At 39.4% G+C, this 7,965-nt stretch overlaps 1 non-coding gene across 1 annotated transcript; it reads left to right on the top strand.

Annotated features, from left to right (window-relative positions):
* The first annotated feature begins 6,923 nt into the window (after positions 1 to 6,923).
* LOC121013518 (small nucleolar RNA SNORA70) lies at positions 6,924 to 7,057 on the top strand. The gene has a single exon (XR_005782756.1). It is a non-coding gene; the product is annotated as a small nucleolar RNA SNORA70 (small nucleolar RNA).
* The last annotated feature ends 908 nt before the right edge of the window (positions 7,058 to 7,965 follow it).

Raw genomic sequence — 7,965 nt, 5'->3', positions numbered from 1 at the left:
GGAGCTGTTGTAATTAATAGAAGTTTGGCTTGGAATAGGTGAAAAGAAAAGCAAAGGGAAATAAAATTAATACCTATTGAGTATGCTGGGAGTCAGACAACCTGACCTAGTTCGGTCATTAACTGGGTTTGAGGTGTTGGACAAACACACTCCCATGGATGGACCTCATGTTTCTGTTACAACATGGGGTTGTAATACAACTGATACCTAAATTTTATTTATTTTTTTTTAAACTTTTTTTTTAACGTTTATTTATTTTTGAGACAGAGAGAGACAGAGCATGAACAGGGGAGGGGCAGAGAGAGAGAGGGAGACACAGAATCTGAAACAGGCTCCAGGCTCCTAGCTGTCAGCACAGAGCCCAACGCAGGGCTCAAACCCGCGGACCGTGAGATTATGACCTGAGCCGAAGTCGGACACTTAACCGACCAAGCCACCCAGGTGCCCCTGATACCTAAATTTTAAAATGTAGGATCAGTTTGGGGCACCTGGGTGGCTCAGTCAGTTGAGTGCCCAACTTTGGCTCAGCTCATGATCTCGAGGTCTGTGAGTTCAAGCCCCGCCTTAGACTCTGTGCTGACAGCTCAAAGCCTAGAGCCTGCTTTGGATTCTGTCTCCCCCTCTCTCTTTGTCCCTCCCACACTCACGCTCTGTCTCTCAAAAATGAATAAATGTTAAAAAAAAATTTTTTTTAATGTAAGATTAGTTCATTTTCCAGTGGTACTGTTTTCTCAAAGAGAAATGTGGATATAATACTGAGCCAAAATAACTTCCTTTGTGGTTATATTTATAAAAATGATTCATATTCTTCAGGGAGAATTTGACTGGGTCTCTCAAAGCAAGGCATCACTTGGGTTTGCAGTCAGCCATAGCTGAGCTGTTCAGCTTGAGCTGTTGAGCTGAGCCTTGACTGACACATCTCACCTAAGTCCTGGAAAAACTAAATGAATTTATGAAGCTTATGTATGGACCAGGCTTGAATAATTGACTCACTAGAGTCAATAGTTTTGCCAGTTAACTAAACAGTAATTACATTTGGCATTTTCTTAGCACATACTTTTTTTGCTAGGCACTGAGATTTTTATATATTATCTCAAGTCTGCAGAACAAAAACTCAAAAGTGGTCATTAGCAGTCCTATTAGAGGAAACCGATTCTCATAGAGGTTAAGTAATTGCCCATGTCCAACTAATTGTTAAATCCCAGAGATGAGATTCAAACTCTGCTAGACTTCAAACCCCATGCTCTTTCTTTCACATACTTGAGCCTCAGTCAGTCCTCAGCTTGGAGGGGTATGAGGTTCCTTATAGGTCATTTCTCAGGTAACACTGCCTTTGGCAAAATTTAAAATCCTTGGCATTTCGAAAGTGATATGAAACTCGTCGAGTCCCTGGAAAGTGTAATAAAATACACAAGAGTAGAATGTTGTTTAAAAAAGCCACAGAGCTCCCTTAAATGAGAAGACTAGGCAAAGGATTACAGATGGGTTAACATTTGAGCTGGGCTTGTGAAGGAAAAGGAGGGTTGACAAATTGGGTAAGTAGAGGCAGATGGGACATTGGGAATTTTGCAAGAGACACTGAGATGTCCCTACCCACAGAAGCACGGAGGGAGTTGTAGTTATGTTGGGCAATAATATTCAAGGGAAAGAAGGCAAAGCAAGACTTAATGTGTGACAATTACCCCAAGCCTTCTGATAGATTCTTCATAGTTAACATTTTGAGGCCCTTTCAGTAGGGAGGGAGGGTGTCAAGATAAAAGAGTGTGTGTTTGAATTATTTGACAATGACAATCCATTGAAATCTTTTGAACAGAATGTAACCAGATTAGTGGCAGGTTTTAGAGAGATTACTCTGTCAGTCCTCTGCCAAATACATTAATCATATAGGGGAAAAGTTGAAAGGAGAACTGTTAAACTGTAAGTAGAACGCTAATCCGTGGACACAAATCCATTAGATATACAAATGCTTTCCTCAACTCCACCTCACAAGCAATGATTTGCATTTTTTTCTCATTTTTTAGGGCTATTCATTACTTTTTAATTTAAGACAATTATTTTAATGAACAACAGCTCATATTTTCTAAGTACTTATTTACGACTATTCTAAGTGCCTTATATCCATTTTTTCAATGTATATGAAGGCAGATAGTTAGCCTTATTCGATAGAAATGGAAACTGAGATTTAGACACATTAAGGCACATGCCCAAGACCACACAGCTGGTAAATTCTGGTGCTGGCATTTATACTTAGCTGTGAATCCAGAGATTTTGTTCTTAACCACTGTGCTACCAAAGAGCAGGCCAAGGAAAGAAATGTCTTGCCACTTTGAGAAAAACCTCATTTCCTTTTAGTGAAGTTGAAAAATTGACTTTTGAGGCCTGGATACTGAGAGAGCTAACAGAATGTTAAGAGCACTCCTGATATTAGATTGCTAGAGATAACTCTTTGGGTAGAGAGCCAATAAAACAGGCCCACCAAGAAGGAAGAAAGCTTCAAAGTTCTATTTAAAGGAGATCCAGTGGGAATCACTTTGAAAATAGGAAGTGGGGCCAAATGATTCAGTGAAGCACATCAAATACCCATCGTGCTTCCAAAATCAAGATCCGGCTGAAAGAACTGAGGAGAATTATGGGGGAGTCTCTTTGTGAGCAGGTGGGTGGTGCCACAATGTGATAGGTTAAGGGGAGAATGTGTTAGAAGGACTGACTCATTCTACTCCCTGCTGCAGCTATTCTGAGTTTAAAGATAAGGTTTAAGCATTGAACTCAATTTGCTGTTAAGGTGACTTGTTGAGAGCTGAAGATAATCACAACTGGATCTCAAGTCTCTGCTAAATAGGCTCTTAAGTGACATTATCCACAGTGTTGTGGACACTCATGGAGACCAAAATGTTTCCATTGTAGTTCCAATACCTGCAAAAGATCGGGGGGTGTTTCAGGTGGCTTTATGGAGTGTCATTCTAGCAAATTCACCATTGGTCCAATTGCTGGATCTGTGGCACTGAAGGCTAGTTTATCATAAGGAGAAATTGCACTGGAATTTATTCATTCTATCCAATTGTACAGGGTGCTGATTTATAAACCAGAATTCAGTTATTAATTTTAAAACCTCAAATCCTTCATGGAATGATTCAAAATACAAATAATGGGAGGCTGGGTGAAAATATGGAGAGAACAGATGGTCTAGATTCAGAAACAGACAAAGCTGTTTCTGAGAACCCAGTTTAGCTAGATGACCTTGAGCAGCATCTTAACAGCTCTGAGTCGCAGTTTCTTTTGGGAAATGGAGATGATGTTATGGAATAAGGCTAGTTTGACTCTAGAATACTCAGCTCAAAGGCAAGGGACATGGTGGGGAGAATCGTAGCCTGCTAAAGCTGGCCCCAGCAATTACAGATGTATGTTCCAATACTCAGGGTCCCAAGAGAAGCAGCTGTCAGGTATGAGTTAAGGTAGGTGTATTATCAGGAGCCTTAATTTGGCGGTTGGACTGTAGCAGTATGAGTAGATCCTTTCCATTTTAGAAAACCCTGGACTGCAGTATTCTTCACCCCAAAGTACAGAATTGTCAAGACATTAAATCAGGTCTTTGATCACATGGCACTGATTTCAGTGTCTGGTCCAAGTGATAGAAGAAGAATGGCAAAATCAGGCGGGTAACCAGGACAGTTCTAGATGGAATTCTGTGCAGTGAACCATCTATCATCATCATCATCATCACCACCATCATCATCATTGGAGGAGAGTCCCTGGTGCATCCAATCTAAGCCCTAACATTTGATCCAATTCCTTCTGTGTGATGAAAGCAAGGTTGTTATCTTTCCCGCCAATTGTACAGCTAACTTTGGTCAACTGTCAAAGATCAAATCAGGGAGGCAAGGCAGAGTTTCTTAGCATCAGCATAAAAGACATTGGATAGTAATGAGGCTCGAGGGGAGTTTTGGAAAGTGCCCCAACTTCATAAGGAGCATCTCTTCCTAGTGCCAGTAAGGTATCAGTTGGGACCACTTGTATGTTGGATCTAAATAGCATTGGTACTGCACCCTCTCCCAATTTCTCAACCTATAGAAGTCACACGCCAAGATTTCTCAGAATATTTTTGTATTTTCAACGAGATATTTTTTTCTTTTTTCCTTCCATCCCTTTTCTTTCTTTCCTTCTTTTTCTTTTATTTTTCGATACCTCTGTTACATACCACAATGGCCAAGATATGAAATCCAGTCCATTCTTCAAGTTTAAAGTACACCTACCCACTCCCCAACACACTCTCAAATAAAGTGATCATGACCCTGGTAGACTTCACTAGTGATTTTTGGAAATGAGCAAGAGGATAGGTTCACATAATAGCATGAGAAAAAATAAGTATAATGGATAATTATCTCATCTGGAGATTTCATTACTCTTCCTCCTCCTTTCTCATTCCTCTTTATTTATCTTTTCCATTTCCTTTTGGGTGCAAACTCCCAAAATTACTCTTTTCTCAAACAAAAGAGCTTTCTTCCTCATCAGTTACAACATCCTTTATTGATGTTTATCCCCTCTGCTAAGTTCTTGTCTTTCTAAAGGGAACATAAGGCAGCTTTTGAGGAGCATGATCTCACTACGAAAAGTTCTTATTTGACCAAGAAAGACAGTAAAATAAATTTGATCTTAAGTACTGGTGACCAGGATACTCTGGTGCTCAAATGATTCAGAAATTTTCTTGAATGATTCCAAGAAACACTTAGCAGGTTTTTAAAAAAGCCATTTCCCGTCTTTTTAACATTTTAAGCAAATGGCTTTATGAGTGCAATGTTACGTAATGATAATAAAGTTTAAAATTGTCAACTTTTAAGCTGATCTTGTGTGGCTCAGCCAGTTGAGCCACTTGGTTTCAGCTCAGGTCATGATCTCATGGTTCATGAGTTCCAGCCCTGCATCAGGCTTGTGCTGACAGTATGGAGCCTGCTTGGGATTCTCTCTCTCCCTCTCTTTCTGCCCCTCCCCTGCTCTCTCTCTCTCTCTCAAAATAAATAAATAAACTTTAAACATTTTTTAAAAAATAATCAAATCTAGCTTTCCTTGTGTTTATTGCATTTTCGATGGAGGTTGGAACATACAGCGTTTACAAAACACTGTGTTCTCATCAGCAATATTTTTGATGAAATATCTATTAGAATATGATTTTTTCTGCAAAGAATTCCACAGGAGACCAGAATCTATTTTATTTTCTTTTTGTTAGATTCAGTTTCTGAAAGATACTTTTTAACCCTCTCCCTTGATTCTGAGAGTGGCCCTTATATAAAATCAGTGATTCCCTGTACTCTGGCCATTGCTTCTGAGAAGTACTACGATGGTAACTTTTGTCAATTGTTGCTGCCAGTGTAAATGGAGGCACAATCGACAGGGATCCAAAAATATTGCTTCTGATTTTGTTGTGCAGAAAAATGTGATTAGTGTAACCAAAATTTTTGCTGATTCTGCCAAAAATAATCTGTCTCTGTGCAACAGGAAATTTCACTTTTTTAATACTAAGAAATTTATTTTAAAACATTTTTCATATCATTGGTATTTCTAAAGAAAGCAAAACAAGTCAACTTCATGAAGAAAGATGTAATTCTCAATTTTTAGGAGGATATTTTGAAGCATTGTAATTTTTTTCTATTTCTCTTTATAGTTCCATCAATTTCTGACTTATTTATTTTTTTAATTTAAATTTTAGTTAACATGTAGTGCAATATTGGTTTCAGGAGTAGAATTCAGTGAGGAAGATTCACTTTTGGGATACTTCATCATGATGGTGGCCAGCAGTATATTTTAGAATAAAAGTTACCTTACACAACCACATTAACAGCAAAACATTCCAGGTATTGAAAACTAGGAGGGGAGGAGATGAAAAGATAAAGAATAAGTAAAATAGTAGGGTAAAATAAAAGAAAAGGATACGATATTGTACCTCAATGTTTAAGCATAAAACTGACTGACTTTTTATAGAAGTTTCCTCTAATACTTAGTTACAAATCTTTTTGGTGATTTAAAATACGGCACATCTTTGCACGTATCTTCCATTGGTATTGCCTGGAATTGGGGCACTTGGCTGGAGAAAGTTGATACAACATCACAAAAGAAAAGATAATATAAAACTAAAAATTGCTCATGCATGTTCCAATAATTTCCTGTCAATGAACCAAGGCAAAAGCAAACCTTTCTTGGCATCACTGTAGTTTGAATGGCACATTCAGTCACTGGCCAAAAACTTTGTGTGTCTGTTTTCTTTTCCTAAGATTCCAGCACATTAACTAGAAGAAACGATGAACTGTTTGGTGGTCCATAATTCCATTGGTGGATTAACATGCTTAATCATGCATACTTTTCCACTTCAATTCCGAAAACATTAAGGAAATATCAAGAGTAATAAAATAGCTTCAAAACACACAGCATAATTTAAACAATAATTCCCATATATAAAATAGATCCCTGCCATTTGTATCAGTGATGGGGCTGCAGCTGTGCTGCCTTATAAATCATCCTCCAAGACAGAAATGAACAAAGCAGGACCAGACCATGGACTGAGGTGAGATGGGGGAAGCCTAAGACAGTAAGGCTGCTTGCTTCTTTCTTTCCTCTTGGGAAGGGAACAGGAGACCAGATCAATGAGTATGTGACAACCTGGAAGCCCTGCCCAGGCGTCACAGCTCTATGAGATAAGTGTTGTCCACAGCCCTTTGGGGGAAGAGGTCTTCTTGGGTCAAGTGGAGGTTGCCAGGTTCTTAGTTGGAAGGATGGTGGAAGCTGATACCAAGAACTGTGGGAATATATCTGGTAGAGATGGGGAGGAAGAAGAAAGACTGAAGGCCTCAGCTCCCCAAGCCAGCCAGCTGAACCCTCAGGGATAGCCACTAACCCTGTAGAGAGCTAGAAAGCCACAGAAAATCAAGGGTCTTCTGCAGCCAATTAAGTCGACTGTAATCTTTCCTCATGGGAGCCTGGTGTGCAATGGCTGCAAACAATAGCCTCCTTGGTAGTGTATGCAGCCTGTTGAATGTATGGGTTGCCCTAAGGAACCTTGGAGATGGCTCTTTCCAATGGACATTGATGTTTGACCTCATGCTATCTCCAATCTAGGCTCCAGACAGGTATGCAGGGTGCCTTTGGAAAGCCATAGGGCACAGTGATCAGGGTCCACATTGGCCAAGCATCATGACCATCTGTACCAACTTGCAGAACAAGGAGCATGTGACTCAGGCTCTACGTAGGGCCAGTTCCCTGGCTGCTAGAAGATCCATATTTCCAAGAAGTGGGGCTTTACTAAGTTTAATGTAGACGAATTTGAAGACATGGTGGCTGAAAAGTGGCTTATCCCAGATGGCTGTGGGATCAAATACATCCCTAATGATGGCCCCTTGGACAAATGGCAGGTTCTGCACTCATGAAAACCTCGGCACTGCCCTTCCCTATTCATGCCCACCAATAAACCTTACTTCCTGTCTGAAAGAAAGAAAGAAAGAAAGAAGAAAAGCAAGGGTCTTAGTAGAAGGACCATTGAGGCTCATTCTTATATGAAGTGGGTAGTTGGAGAGATCTAGCCTGATGCCCACAGAATAAACTTTCTTTCTGAATTTCCAAGAGTATTTCCAGAGACATGTTGCTCATTTACAGGACCTCCTGATATACCAAAGGCCTGCATTCTAGTGGCCCAGAGACTGAGTGGCAGATATTATTAGTATAGGTATCTAGGTCCAGATTGTAGCTACCTGAGAACTACAGTTTTGATATGGCTTAGAGAATGATTTAAATATATTACAAATTAAGTTATATACCTTTCCATAAAAATTAAATGTTAAAAAAGTGAAATATTAAAATTAGCCCGTTACAATATTATCTTTATATGGGTTTTTTGTTCTTATTCCTTTTGATCCTAAAGAAGAGTAAAGAATGTTTTCTTTCTCCAGTGTCCTGGGGTTGGATTTTTTTAATGTGTATGTG

This window comes from Herpailurus yagouaroundi, unplaced genomic scaffold (genome assembly GCF_014898765.1).
Source record: "Herpailurus yagouaroundi ecotype Mexico unplaced genomic scaffold, PumYag 198, whole genome shotgun sequence".
In the NCBI taxonomy this organism is placed as follows: domain Eukaryota; kingdom Metazoa; phylum Chordata; class Mammalia; order Carnivora; family Felidae; genus Herpailurus; species Herpailurus yagouaroundi.
This window is presented reverse-complemented; position numbering and strand designations above follow the sequence as displayed.